Raw genomic sequence first — 15,609 nt, forward strand, 5'->3', positions numbered from 1 at the left:
CAGGGATCATTTTGTCCCCTGTTCAAGTTGTCAGGGACCATTTTGTCTTTCGTTAGAGTTAACGAAGCCAACAACCTAAGTGACTGACAGAATTAATTGTTAGGGACTAATCAAATAATTAATTTTAGTTAGAGACTAAAATATCTGGCCTAAAATTTTTTTTCGACCAAAATGGATATATACTCATAACTATATAATACATGACGGATGTGCCTTGTGACATGTATGTATACGCACATATATTATCTTTTTAAGGATTTTTTTAGAATAAAATTTAAAAAATAATTAATTCTCGAAATAAGATATTTGAACTTTAATTTTTAGAATGTAAATTTTTTTGGAATTAAGGGCAAATTTGTCACACCTCCGGCGAACTCTATATAAATTATGGAGTTCGCTGCACTCCTGACGAACTCTATAATTTATATAGAGCTTGTTGCACCCCCGACGAACTCTAGGTTGGGTTCGGCATAGTATATAATGGTGGTGGGACCATTCTCATTTGTCCCTTTCCTTCTAAATCTCTCCTCCAAATTCACTTTGTTTCTCCTTTCTGTCTTTCAACGTCCGTGAAGTTCGTTATCCACGACATCCTCAATTTCAGGTCAATAAATAATATGTTAGTTAGAGTTACTGTTTTCAGGTTAGTTAGAATTACTGTTTACATGTTAGTTAAAGTTACTGGTTAGTGGTTGCATATTTGTTAGAATTACAGATTTACTGTTTACATGTTAGTTAGAGTTAGTGTATACTGTTTACTGTTTACATGTTAGTTAGAGTTACTATGTAAATATTATTTAGAGTTACTGTGCACTATTTACATGTTAGTTAGAGTATATAACATTCGATTTTTTAGGTTATTGTTTTCAAGTACAATTGCTATTTATTGTTTATAACATGTTAAATAGTATAAGTTGTTAGTCAATTCTTAGTTAGTTTAGTCAAAATAGTTAGTTTAAGATGTGAATTATAAGGTAATTAGTGAAATAATTAGTTAAGTTAGGTTAGATTAGGAAGAAACATGATTATGGTTTAGTTAGTGATTGATTAGGATTGTTTAGGGTCTTAGTTGACGGCCTGATGTAGTTGGGTTAAACTTTAATTAGTAAGTTTATAAACTGATTAAGAAGTAAGGTAGACAATTAGTAGGTATAAATATGTTTTTAAGAATTTAGTTAATGTGAAAGGAATTGAGTTCAGTATATATTATTTTATTTTACTAGAGTGTGGTTAGATGGAGCAGCAATTATTGGCTATAAGGATATGCTTTACAGATTGGATCAGGCTGAGCACATTGCTAACAGACTTGATCAAGTGGTACACTTTTATCACTGTTGTTTATTTTATTGTAATTAATAAACAATGAACTTATTAATTTATGTGTTCTCTATCCCTTTTTTTTCGGTTTGGTAGACGCCTCAGATCTTGCGCACCAGGCAAAATTTGATGACACGGCCGCCGGAGCAGATTAGTCCATATCTCAAACGAGCCAGGTTTGAGTATGTGGCCTATATGGTTGAGTTCGAGTACGACTGGCCACTTGCCTCGGCATTGATAGAGATGTGGAGGTATGAGTCCCACACGTTACATCTACCGTGCAGAGAGATGACTATCACCCTGCAGGACATGGCCTATCAACTGTGACTCAAGATTGACGGTGATCTTGTGAGTGGATGCATAGGTGGTTAGGAACAGCACCATCAGGGACAGACCATTGAGGACTTATGTCAGCAGCTACTGGATGCTGTTTCCGATCCAGATGACAGAAATTCACAGACCCAGTGGACTGTGAAGCTCACATGGTTCCAATATACGGTATGTGAGAACCCTTTATCACAGCGTTAATGCACTCGGAGATATTCATCGTCATGTGACCAAATCGATGACTCTCATCCACATAATGTGTCTACTGTGGTCGTGGCGTTTCTTCAAGCTAGTTTGTGATTGCTACATTTTTGCTCCTCAGACGGCCAAAATAATGAGCGAACTCACGTTGCGATTTCGAATACGCTGCGTTAATTAGAACATTCTTCAAGTCCTTGTTCTTGAAGTGAGTCATAAAGTTGGCAGCAATGTGCCTTGTACAAAATGCCTGGAAGGCATGACGTGGTTTCCATAAACTTCCCCCGGTGTTCAGTGCACCATTAATTGATTTGTGTTAGTCTGAAATCACTAAGACAGTAGGTTGTGGTGTAGGGGTGGTAACGGGACGGGTAGGGGCATGTTTTTACTCTACCTGACCTCGCCCCACCCTACAATAACCCGCATAGAACCCACCCCACTCCTACTCGCGGGTAGTAAAATGTTGAATCCTAACCCACCCCGCCCCTATAATTATTAAAATCCAATAAATAAAATTAAATTTCAAAATTTATATAACCATCATCACATACATAACATAAATTAAAGTAAAAATTTAAATATGATACAATTATTAATTATTTACTAATTATTTTACATATATTATACATATTGTTCCGAGGGTTACCTGAAACTGTAGGTCGATCTCGGACGAGATCTTCTGTACTGGTCGGAGCTGTTGTGTCCGACTTGTTGGATACGGTGGTGGTGCTGATCCTTCGTCCCCGGAGGGTGGGGGGTACCTGCAAGGGACTCCGATGCTTAAGTTAGCAAGGGTATTAAGCAGGTATTGAGTAGAATCAGAGTATGAGTTATACCTGGGTGCTCTAGTGTATTTATAGTAGTGTGGAGTGACCTTTTTGGATAAGATAAGTTAGTTATCTTATCTTATCTTATCTTATCTCTGAGTTAGGTCCTCGTATCTTCAAGGGAACCACCCTTATCTCTATAGGGTTAGGCTGCCTTTGGATTTGGGTCGTGTTCCTCTATTTGGGCCCTTTACTGGGCTTTCCTGGCAATTTGGCCAAGCTCCTTGAGAAGAGGTCGGATAGTCGGACCTGAAGAGGTCGGTCGCCTTGTCGCTAAACATCTCGGGTCGGATAGCTCGACCCAGGGTATGAACAGTGCCCCTACTCGAGCTCGGTCTTTCTTTTTTGAGGTCGAGTCTTAGTTCTTTAGGACTTCGATCTTTCTCTAATGAATCCGAACTCGAGCATCTTGCCGCTTTAATTTTGTAGCATTCTCCTTTTGAATATGGAACGTTTTCCTTTGCTTCTTAAAAGCGCGCGCTTTTGTATTAGCGCTCTTTAGCCTCGGGAGTATGCGAAGGCTTAATATCTTCATTAATTGGTTTTAATGCTCCATTTCTTTGTTTTTTTGATCTTCTCACAAAAACAGTTTCACTTTTCCGTTTCGTAACTTCCCCCTTTTCTTCCTCACTTTCTGTTTTCTCCTGAATCTTTGCATTCTCGCATTTTTCTCCCTGCGACGTTCGTTTATTTTCTTTGCTGCGAAAGGGCGACTCTGGATTCCTTTCTTCATTTTCAACTCCTGTGAGGCTTTTTGTTCAAGAGGTGACTTTGCCGCTTCTGTTTTCAGCTTTCTTCAGAGTTTTCTACTTTTCCCAGGTTGGTTCTTCGTCACTTGCCTTGCGCCTTTTTGTCTTTTAGAAAGTTTGAAACTTTTCATGTTGCTTGTTTGCTGTTGTAGGGGTTTTTCTTGCTTTTTGAGATGAACCTTGCATATCTTAGGGTTTGTGCCTGTTTGTTTTTCTTCCTTTGCGATCTGCACGAATCTACTTGTTTTCTTGAAAGGTTGCTCCTTTGATGCTTTTAGCCATAATGGTTTTCTTTGTTGATAGATTGCCATGAAAGATATATCTTTCTCTGAGAAAGGGTCGTGTCTTTGATGTCTTCTTCTTATGCTGTCTCGCTACGTGATTGCTTCCGGGTGTTGTTCTAGTTTGAAAAAAAAAGTTTGTTATCGGGGTGTAAGCTCGTAGATTCCCTTTGAGTCCTCGTTCTGTGGATGCCTCCAAAGGATGCCCTTGGACTTTTGGTGGGAGTCCTGGGGTTTCCTTTTGTACTTCACTGGATTATGTAGTCGAGTTATTTTTTGGTAATCTAATATTCTTTTCTTATTGTAGGACTAGTTGGCCACATGTATTCTCGCAAAAATATTGTTGAGACGTCTTCTCAAGTCCCTGCGGGAATGGCTGATTGGGTGGATTCTATGGTTCTTCTGTGTATTTCGTTGGTTGACTCTTAAGTTTTGTCAGCAACTTAGGCAATTTCATAGGATCTGTGGTAGTGGTGGTGATGAGAAAAACTACGAGCTTGTGTCTCCGAATTCTGAGGAAAGAGTCTGTTTTTCTACCCGGATTGCTGGAGAGCGCCCCTTTTTCTATGCATATGACTTCTTTTTTAGTCAAATGAATATATTACCCTGCCTTTTACCCCTTTTGAGACCAACCTGTTATGGTCTTGTAATGTAGCTCCTTCCCAACTTCACCCCAACTCCTGGGGTTTTATAAAAATTTTTCAGTTGCTGTGTCATGAGCTTGGTATTCCTGCTTCCCAATCCCTCTTCTTTTATCTCTTCGTTCTGACCAAGCCTGGGGTAGTTAAGAAGAAGACTGCTTGGGTCTCTTTCCGAGCTTCCCAAGGGAAAAAGGTTTTCTCCATATTTGATGAATCTTTTCGTGACTTCAAAAATTACTTTTTTAGGGTCTGAGCTGTTGAAGGAGCTCGGCCCTTTTTTCTGGATGAAAATGATGAACCCGCATTTCCCTTGGAATGGCAAAAGAATGTAATAGTATCTAAATATTCGTGGGAGATGTTAGATGAGGCTGAGCAAGCTTTTGTGACTGTATTGGAAGAAAACTGGGGGCAGCCTCCTCATCTTGACACCAAGAGATTCTTAGCGAACCCCTCTCTTCTCCGAGCTGAGCTGGGTAGTGGTCAATTCTTGTTTTGCTTGTTTTGTGGAGTTTATCTCTGATAAAATCTTTTCTGATTTGTAACCTGGTTTCTCGTTTGATGTTTATTTGCAGATATGATTAAAAATAACGAATCCATGAAGGCCTTTAAAAGGGCAAAGAAAGCTACTGCCGCTCAAAATGCCTCGGCCAAGGCGGCCGGGGAGGGGTCATCTCAGGTTCAGTCGAAGCCGGGTGTGCCGAGTTCACCTGGGCCGAGAAGGGTGATCCTTACTCCCCGGGTTCGCCTGGCTGACCCTTCACAGACTTCTGCTGCTTCTGGTGTTCCTCCAAAAAAACAAAAGACGTCTGAACCTTTCAACCTTGATGCTCCAGATTTTGATGCTGTCGAGTTTGTCGACCAACAGATCGCCCCCTATGGTGAGCTTTCCATGAATGATGTATCCATTCTTCACCATCTAGAGTATATCACTAGGAGTAGTGTGAAAATGGAACATATGGGCGTGGCTCTTTTCCGAACTGCTCAAGGTATCCCGGTTCATGCTACAAAATCCTTTATGGAGAAGGCTAAATCTGAGTTTGATCGGATCAAGGGGCTGAAGGAGGAGTTGGAGGTGAAGTTGGCAAAGGTAGAGAAAGAATTGGAGGGTGAAAAGGCTAGTTCTGTTGCCTTGGCGACTTCTGTGAGATTGGCTGAGGATACGACGCTGAGGCACAAAGATAGCTATGTTTTGGCCTACAGGGAGATGGTGCGTCTTTGGGGTGATTTGGAAACTGCCCGGGCTGATTATGCTGAGCTCCAAAGTCATCTTGTAAGCAGTGTAACTGCTGCTTATGAGAACCTAAAGGAGCAGGTCCGGGTTCTTGCCCCTGATGCCGACCTTACTCTCTTTAGCCTGGACAATGTTGTAAGGGATGGCAAGATTGTCCCTGATGACCTTGATGATGATGACGCTGAACCTCCTCCTGCACCTTCCATTAAAACTTCTGTTGTGCCGACCTCTTCAGTTCCTCCAACCAGAGTTTAGTCAGATCCTGACTGTCAAATCTTGAACCGAGAGGATGGGACAGTGGATGCAGTGCCTCTCCAAACTCGTCCTCCTTCACCCCGTGTTGATGCCGCTACTGGGGGACCGCCAAGCTCTCTTTAATTATTGTTGATATATTTGGGTACAGCCCGGCCTGTGGCCTTTTTGAACTTTTTTATCTTGTAGATAATGTTTCTGACTCTGCTACTTTTTAGTTGCTTGTTTAGCAACCCTTTTTTGAAAAACAAAGTATTCTCCGAGCTCTTAGGCTGACCTTGGTAGCCTCTTGAGTTTGTTATTATTGCGACTCGTGTTTTTACGACATGCTGGTCTGCATTTGTCTGATACTTTCTTTTCTGACCTCTTTGGATTGGACCTTTTTGTTTTATGTTTGTAGCCTAGCTTCTCTGAGGTTGAGTCCAACTTGTTTGTTGGTCTTCTCTCTTTGGCCCGAAGTTATCTCTAGCAATCAGTTTTGTCTGGACCTTTGTGAGGTCTCTGTTAGGATTTACTTTTTGAGGTTTTCAGGAGGCCAACTTCGCTATGCTGGTCCTTTTCGAGTTGCTTTTAGTAATCCTCTTTTTGGACCTTTGTCAGGTCTCTTTTAGGGATTGCTTTCGTAACTTGTCTGCGTGAGGCCGATTTCATCAAGTTGGGCTCTTCTAAGTTATTTCTGTAATCCTCTTTTTTGGACCTTGTTCGGGTCTCTTTCAGGGATTACTTTTAACTTTTGTGTAGTGGGCCGACTTCGTCGTGTCGGGCTCTTCTAAGTTATTTCTGTAATCCTCTTTCTTGAACCTTGTTCGGGTCTCTTTCAGGGATTACTTTTATAACTTTTGTGTTTTGGGCCGACTTCGTCATGTCGGGCTCTTCTAAGTTATTTCTGTAATTCTCTTTCTTGGACCTTGTTCGGGTCTCTTTTAGGGATTACTTTTATAACTTTTGTGTTTTGGGCCGACTTCGTCATGTCGGGCTCTTCTAAGTTATTTCTGTAATCCTCTTTCTTGGACCTTGTTCGGGTCTCTTTCAGGGATTACTTTTATAACTTTTGTGTTTTGGGCCGACTTCGCCATGTCGAGCCCTTCTAAGTTACTTCTGTAATCCTCTTTCTTGGACCTTGTTCGGGTCTCTTTCAGCGATTACTTTTATAACTTGTGTTTTGGGCCGACTTCGCCATGTCGGGCCCTTCTAAGTTATTTCTGTAATCCTCTTTCTTGGACCTTGTTCGGGTCTCTTTCCGGGATTACTTTTATAACTTTTGTGTTTTGGGCCGACTTCGTCATGTCGGGCTCTTCTAAGTTATTTCTGTAATCCTCTTTCTTGGACCTTGTTCGGGTCTCTTTCAGAGATTACTTTTTATAACTTTTGTGTTTTGGTCCGACTTCGTCATGTCGGGCTCTTCTAAGTTATTTCTGTAATCCTCTTTCTTGGACCTTGTTCGGGTCTCTTTCAGAGATTACTTTTATAACTTTTGTGTTTTGGGCCGACTTCGCCATGTCGGGCCCTTCTAAGTTATTTCTGTAATCCTCTTTCTTGGACCTTGTTCGGGTCTTTTTCAGGGATTACTTTTATAACTTTTGTGTTTTGGGCCGACTTCGCCATGTCGGGCCCTTCTAAGTTATAGTAATCCTCTTTTATAGGGTTGGCCAAACCTCTTTCTAGGGATTTACTGATAACTTTGGTTGGCGCGACTGGTCCGACCTTTTATGTCGGTCAGTCTTTAAGTTATTTTATAGCAATCCATTTTGTTAAGACCTCGTCAGGTCCTTTCTATGGATCACTTTCGATAACTTCTTGCATTAATTTGTTTTCCACCTTTGCCGATTTTGTAGAAATTGGGTTTAACCCTCGTTTGGTCGACCTTTGATGAATTTGGTTTTCATCTCTGTTGGTCTTTATCGTGATCGTGCAGTGAATTTGGTTTTCACTTTCTGCCGATCTGTAGCTTTATAATCGGACGATGAATGTTTCAGATTAATGCGGCTTGAGACTTGTAGAAGATCTGAACAAATTTTATTCGAAAGAAAATGCAAATATATACATGTAGGAGTTTTTTCTCTAAGTTGGGTGATAGTAGCTCTTGGCTTGGCGCCTCATTAAAAAACTTTTTCAGGAAAAAGAGTGCGCCTAATTCTAAGGTCCTTTATCATCCCTAACTATAGTACCTTCTTAAGTTGCAGGCGTTCCATGATCTAGGGAACTCTCGCCCATCAAGTTTGGACAGTCTGTAGTAGCCTTTTCCAAGTACCTCTACGACTCGGTAAGGTCCCTTCCAGTTTGCTGCCAGCTTTCCTTCTCCAGGTCGAGTTGTTCCGATGTCATTTCGGATTAAGATGAGGCCGCTCTTAGCAAAAGCTTGCTGTATCACCTTTTGATTGTATCTCGAAGCCATTTGTCGTTTTAGCGTCTCTTCCCTGATCCGAGCTCTTTCTTGAACTTCCGGAAGTAGGTCGAGTTCTTCCCTTTGAAGTTGGGAGTTAGGTTCCTCATTATAGTGGATTACCCTGTGCGACCTTTCTTTAATCTCTACTGGGATCATTGCCTCTATTCCGTATGCTAATCTGAAAGGCGATTCCTTTGTGGTGGAATGTGATATTGTTCGATATGCCCATAGGACTTGTGGGAGCTCTTCAGCACAGGCTCCCTTTGCGTCCTGTAGTCTCCATTTCAACCCGGCCAATATGACTTTGTTAGCTGCTTCGGCTTGTCCATTCGCTTGGGGATGTTCTACAGAAGTGAATTAATGTTTTATATTCAAGACGGCTACCAATTTTCTGAAGCCTGCATCAGTGAATTGGGTGCCGTTGTCCGTAGTTATAGAGTAGGGGACCCCAAACCTTGTGACGATGTTCCTATATAGGAATTTCTGACTTCTTTGAGCCGTGGCGTTGACTAGAGGTTCTGCCTCGATCCATTTTGTGAAATAGTCCACCCCTACTATGAGAAACTTAACCTGTCCCGACCCCTGAGGGAAGGGTCCGAGAAGGTCGAGTCTCCATTTTGCGAATGGCCAAGGTGAGGTCACGCTGATGAGTTCCTCTGGCGGGACGATGTGAAAGTTGGCATGCTTCTGACATGGTGGACATGTCTTTACGAACTCAGTGACTTCCTTTTGTAGAGTTGGCCAATAAAATCCTGCTCGGAGTACTTTTTTGGTAAGTGCTTGCGCTCCGAGATGATTGCCACAAATACCGCTGTGTACTTCTTCTAGAACTTCCTTTGTGTTGGAAGTCGGCACACATTTTAACAATGGTATTGAAATCCCTCTCTTGTATAGAGTATTATTTATGATGGTGTAGTATTATGCCTCCCTTTTAAGCCTCTTTGCCTTCTTTTCCTCTGTGGGGAGTGTTCCTGCTTTTTGAGGTAATTGATTATGGGAGTTGTCCATCCTTGATCCTGATCTGTTATGGCCAGGATATTTTCTTTTTTCGAGATTGACGGGTTCTGTAGGGTTTCTTGGATGAGGCTTCTATTGTTGCCCCTTGGTTTGGTGCTGGCTAGTTTTGAGAGCGCATCCGCTCGGGCATTCTGTTCCCAGGGTATGTGGCGGACTTTATATTCTCTGAATTGTCCGAGATGTTCCCTGGTTTTGTCCAAATATTTTTTCATGGTGGGATCTTTGGCTTGGTAGCTCCCTGCTATTTGTGAAGTGACTACTTGTAAGTCGTTGAAGATGATAAGCTTTTGAGCTCCAACCTCCCTAGCCAGCATCAAACCAGCTAGTAGTGCCTCATATTCTGCTTGGTTGTTTGAGGCAGGGAACCCGAATTTGAGGGAGAGTTCGATTTGAGTTCCTTGGTTGCTTTCAATTATCACACCTGCGCCGCTTCCAATTTTATTTGAGGAACCGTCGACGTATAGATTCCATTCTGTGGGAGGTTCCGGTGTGTCTGTAAATTCTGCAATGAAGTCGGCCAGGTATTGTGATTTGACGGCTGTCCGGGCTTCGTATTGAAGATCAAATTCGAACAACTCGACTGCCCACTGCAAGATTCATCCTGCTAGGTATGTTTTCTGTAAAATTTCTTTTATGGGCTGATTGGTCCGAACTCTAATGGTGTGAGCTTGGAAGTATGGACGGAGTCGTCGGGATGTTAGAATGAAAGCGTAAGAAAATTTTTCTATTTTTTGATAGTTCAGCTCAGATCCTTGTAGCACCTTATTGATGAAATATACGGGTTGTTGCCCGCTGTTGTCTTCTCGAACTAGTGCTAAAGCTACTGCTCGAGTTCCTGCTGCGAGGTACAATATGAGTGGTTCTCCTTCCCGCGGCCGAGTTAGGATAGGTGGTTGTCCCAGAAATCTTTTGAAATCTTGAAAGGCTTGCTCGCACTCCATTGTCCATTCAAACTTCTGTCCCTTCCTCAGGGTGGTGTAGAAGGGGAGAGACCTTATTGTCGATTCGGCTAGAAATCTGGATAAGGCTGCCAACCTCCCGTTGAGTTGTTGTACCACTTTGACACAAGTCGGACTCTTCATGTCGGGTATGGCCTGGCATTTATCCGGATTTACCTCGATTCCTCTTTGTGTGAGCACAAAACCCAAGAACTTGCCAGCTTCTACTGCAAAGGTGCATTTTGTGGGATTGAGTCGCATGCCATGCCTCCTTATGGTGTAGAATACCATGGTCAGGTCGGACAGTAGCGTCTCTTCAGTTTGCGTCTTTATTAACATATTGTCCACGTAGACTTCCATGATTTTTCCAATGTGATCCGAAAAGACCTTATTCATTAGTCTCTGATAAGTAGCTCCCGCGTTTTTGAGACCAAAGGGTATGACAATGTAGCAGTAGTTTGCTTTTGGGGTTAAGAAAGAAGTTTTCTCTTGATCAGGTGGATACATCAGGATTTGATTGTATCCTAAATATGCGTCCATAAACGTGAGGTATTTATATCCAGAGGAGGCATCTACTAGAGCGTCAATACTTGGGAGCTGGTAAGGATTTTTTGGGCAGGCTTTGTTGAAATCGGTGTAGTCGGTACACATTCGTCACTTCCCGTTTGATTTCTTCACCAAGACGACATTAGCTAGCCATAGTGGGTATTTTACTTCTCTTATGAATCCTGCCTCCAATAGTGCATGTACCTGCTCTTCCACAGCTTGGGATCGTTCTGGTCTGAGCTTTCTTCGTCTCTATTGTACCGGCCGAGCTCCTGTGTGGACCGCCAATTTGTGGCACATTAATTTAGGGTCTATGTCTGGTATGTCTACGGCCTTCTATGCAAAGAGATCGACGTTATCTCGTAAGAACTTTGCGAGTGCTTCTTTCATATTTCCTTTTAGGATTGTATCAATGTTGGTTGTTTTATCCGGGGTGTCTCCGATCTGAATCTTCTCTACCTCACCTTCGGGTTGTGGGCGGAGCTCTTCTCGCCTCTGGATTCCACCGAGTTCAATTGTGTAGAATTCTTCTCCTCCCCTTTTGAGGTTTAGACTTTTGTTGTAGTAGCGGCGTGCCGTCCTCTGGTCTGCTTTTACTGTAGCTATCCCTTCTGTAGTTGGGAATTTCATGCATAGATGAGGAGTTGAGAATATTGCACCAAGCTGATTTAATGTTGTCCGACCTATTAGGGCGTTGTAGGCTGAGCTCACGTCGACCACGATGTAGTCTATCTTGAGTGTTCTTGATTGGTTTCCTTTTCCGAAGGTTATGTATAGTGAGATGTATCCAAGGGGTTGAACCGGGGTATCTCCTAGTCTGAACAGGCTGTTCGGGTATGCATTAAGTTCTTTTTCTTCCAGGCCGAGCTTGTCAAAGGCAGTCTTGAATAAGATGTCGGCGGAGCTCCCTTGGTCTATCAGTGTGCGGTGGAGATTTGCATTTGCCAGTATAATAGTGATGACCATGGGATCGTCGTGTCCTGAGATGACACCGGATGCATCTTCTCTGGTGAAAGTAATTGCGGGGATGTCGGGTACTTCCTCTTTCCCCTCAACATGATATACCTTTTTGAGATATCTTTTGCGGGATGACTTGGAGATTCCTCCTCCCGCGAATCCGCCGTGTATCATGTGGACGTGTCTTTCTGGTGTACGAGGTGATTGCTCCGTTTGTCCGACATCTTCATCCCTTCTTCTCTTTCGTTGCTCTTCATCTCGGGTGACCAGGTACCGGTCTAATTTCCCTTCTCTTACTAGCTTTTCTATGACGTTTTTTAAGTCAAAACATTCATTGGTGGAATGTCCGCGCACTCGATGGTATTCACAATACTCAGTCCGATTTCCTCCTCCTTTTTTGCCTTTGAGTGGTCGAGCTGGGGGTATTTTTCAGTGTGACACACTTTCCTGTAGACATCCACAAAGGACACCCGAAGAGGGTGTAATTGTAATATTTTTTGATTTTTTTTCCCATGTCAATCTTCCTTCTTCTTGGATTCCTTATCCTTGTCTCGAGAGGAGAATCCAGATTTTGAGGTTTCTCCTAGTCGGCCATTTTTCTCTATGTTGATATACTTCTCAGCTCATTCTTGTATCTCGTTTAGGGATGTGGGGTACCTTTTTGATATGGATTGGCTGAAGGGTCCTTCTCAGAGGCCATTGATGAGGCCCATGATGGCCGCTTCAGTAGGCAGACTTTGTATGTCCAGACACGCCCTGTTGAATCTTTTCACGTAGCTACGGAGACTTTTCCGATCTCCTTGCTTGATCCCCAACTGACTTGGGGCGTGCTTGGTTTTGTCTTTTTGGATAGAGAATCTGGCTAGAAACTTCTTGGCTAAATCGTCGAAGCTTGAGATGGACCTTGGAGGTAGATTGTCGAACCATCTAATTGTTGTCTTCGTTAAAGTAGTAGGAAAGGCTTTGCAACGAACTGCATCTAAGGCATCAGTGAGGTACATTCTACTTCTGAAATTACTGAGATGATGGCCGGGATCTGTGGTGCCATCGTACAAAGTCATATCCGGGAGTTTAAAGTCTTTTGGGATATTGGTCTTCATGATTTCCCTGGTGAATGGATCTTGGTCCTTGCGGGGGTTATCTTCATGAGGGGATCGATTAGCTTTGGTTTTGAGATCGGCTTCAATTTGTAGGAGTTTGTCCTCCAATTCCCGACGTCGCCTTATCTCCTTTTGTAGGTCCTTCTCTGCCTCTCGTTGATGTTGGGCTTCTTGCTCGAGTTGCTTTAATCAATCTTGAAGTATCTCCAGTGCCCCCATGTTTGGGGAATTCTTGTCTCCACTAGGCTGGGGGGTATCTCTGGGTGTAGTGTCCATGTTTTGCTATCTTCTAAGCCTGAATCGAGTCCGTTGTCGTGGTCATTCGCCATGGTGATGGGATGACTTCCAGGTTCTCCGGCAACGGCACCAATGTTCCGAGGGTTACCTGAAACTGTAGGTCGATCTCGGACGAGATCTTCTATACTGGTCGGAGCTGTTGTGTCCGACTTGTTGGATACGGTGGTGGTGCTGATCCTTCGTCCCCGGAGGGTGGGGGGTACCTGCAAGGGACTCCGATGCTTAAGTTAGCAAGGGTATTAAGCAGGTATTGAGTAGAATCAGAGTATGAGTTATACCTGGGTGCTCCAGTGTATTTATAGTAGTGTGGAGTGACCTTTTCGGATAAGATAAGTTAGTTATCTTATCTTATTGTATCTTATCTCTGAGTTGGGTCCTCGTATCTTCAAGGAAATCGCCCTTATCTCTATAGGCTTGGGCTGCCTTTGGATTTGGGTCGTGTTCCTCTATTTGGACCCTTTACTGGGCTTTCCTGGCAATTTGGTCGAGCTCCTTGAGAAGAGGTCGGATAGTCGAACCTGAAGAGGTCGATCGCCTTGTCGCTAAACATCCCGGGTCGGATAGCTCGACCCAGGGTATGAACACATATCATATATTAAAATTATATATATATATATATATATATATATATATATATATATATATATTATACTGGGGCAAGTATTACCTAAACTCGACCCCACTAGGGGTGGGGTGGGTACCGGCGGATTTGAGTGGTGTTGCCATCCCTATTGTGGTGTCACATGCTGCCGTAGATACGAAAGAAAGAACAACCACGTCTCCTTCGTCTCACCCTTAATAACGGCAAATGCAATAGGCAAAATTTTTGCGTTGCCATCTTGAGCTATGGCCATCAGCAACGTCCCACCGTATTTACTATATAAGTGGGTGCCATAAATGAAAATAAGTGGCTTACAATGCTTAAAAGTCTTAACTCACGGTGAAAACGTCCAAAAAATCCGATGAAACATGACTGTGTCGGTAGAATCAGGCCAAGGCTATGTCACAAGTTGCACCTAAGTACCTAAAGACCCATTTTCAATTAGCATATTGTAAATGGTGTATTTTTTAATATAGAATAACCATAATGAAATAAATCTGATTGGAAAAGTACATTTGCATAGCGAATAACCAACGAGGAAGCTCGTTGTATGACTCCTCCCAATCGCCATATATTCTAGCAATGACTCTCTATTTCACAAGTCAAAGGACGCCTTGTAACTGAACTGATTCTCCACACTTCCTTGCAAAACCCTGATGCTGATTGTTAGATCTACTTAGACCATTGTAAAAATGTGTTGAGCAATCACCTTCGAATCCAACCTACGTTGGTCTTACCCCATCGAAGTTTGCATGCAAGTATGAGGACTAGTGTATCTCATAACCTCCCACTTTTCTTGCTTTCGACAATATGATATGAGTATGCTTTAAGTACAACCGGGCCCGAACTGGATACACTGTGTATTATACCTCAACTGGTCACTCTCTACTATTTTGTATTCCACATCCCTCCTGATTTTATACATCTTAACTGCTAACATGACTTCTTCCTTGTTTTGAAATTATTGTCCAATCTCAAACTTATTGCTTGGATCCTCTTTGGGACCTCCCAGGGTAAACGACCAATCCGAAGTCATTGCGTCGAGATTCAACCTAGAGAGGAAATCCGGCTGGTCATATGGTCGAGAAATGGCAAGCTGTATCAGAGTGATTTGTGTGTCACCGTAAGAGTTCATCTCTTCTTCTTCATCACCATCATCAGGAGTTTTGGGTGGTTTATCATCAGCATTGTCTCCATCATCGGGGTTAACTTCATATTGATTCATCATCGGATCCGTGATAGCAGAACCCTTATTACTTTTAACATTGTCATCCATTAAGTCAGCATTACGAACTTCAACATTAGACCCCTCTTGATTACCTTCAGATGGCATATTTGGATCCACTATCATCCTTCTGATATTTCGTCTAACAGCTCCACTTAATGGACTATCATCGACAGTATCTGCATATGATCTTTGGCCACCCAACTCAACGAGGAACACGAATAATTCCAACAGATGGACATTTGTCCATCGATTGTTCCACGATCTTATAAGACGTACGTCCTCGTCGTCACATAAACGATACCTAATTCGAAACAACAGAAATATTTCTCACAACTGTGGTCTAATACATATACTATCAACAGAGACAAGACAATTATGATATACCTTTTATAAAACAAACTGTCATCTACTTTGGTCGGATATTTGTAGTAAATCTTTTTCACCATTTTTGTCTCTTGCTGCCTAACGGAATGCAATATCAGATTCTTCAACGCTGTTAGACTGTTGACTTCCGGTATCATATAGGTAATTATCAGTTACCCCGATCTAAAAACGATAGAACCTTCTTCATCAAATACTATTTCACCATCGTAATGAATGGATAACAATAGATTCCTTGACATTGTAGAGAAAAAATGTCAACACAAGCTTGGCTGAGGAAGAATTACGAAGGGTAAAAATATGCGGATTAAAAGCTAAAGCTTAGGACATAGTTT

Source organism: Arachis stenosperma, chromosome 6 (genome assembly GCF_014773155.1).
Source record: "Arachis stenosperma cultivar V10309 chromosome 6, arast.V10309.gnm1.PFL2, whole genome shotgun sequence".
NCBI classification, from domain to species: domain Eukaryota; kingdom Viridiplantae; phylum Streptophyta; class Magnoliopsida; order Fabales; family Fabaceae; genus Arachis; species Arachis stenosperma.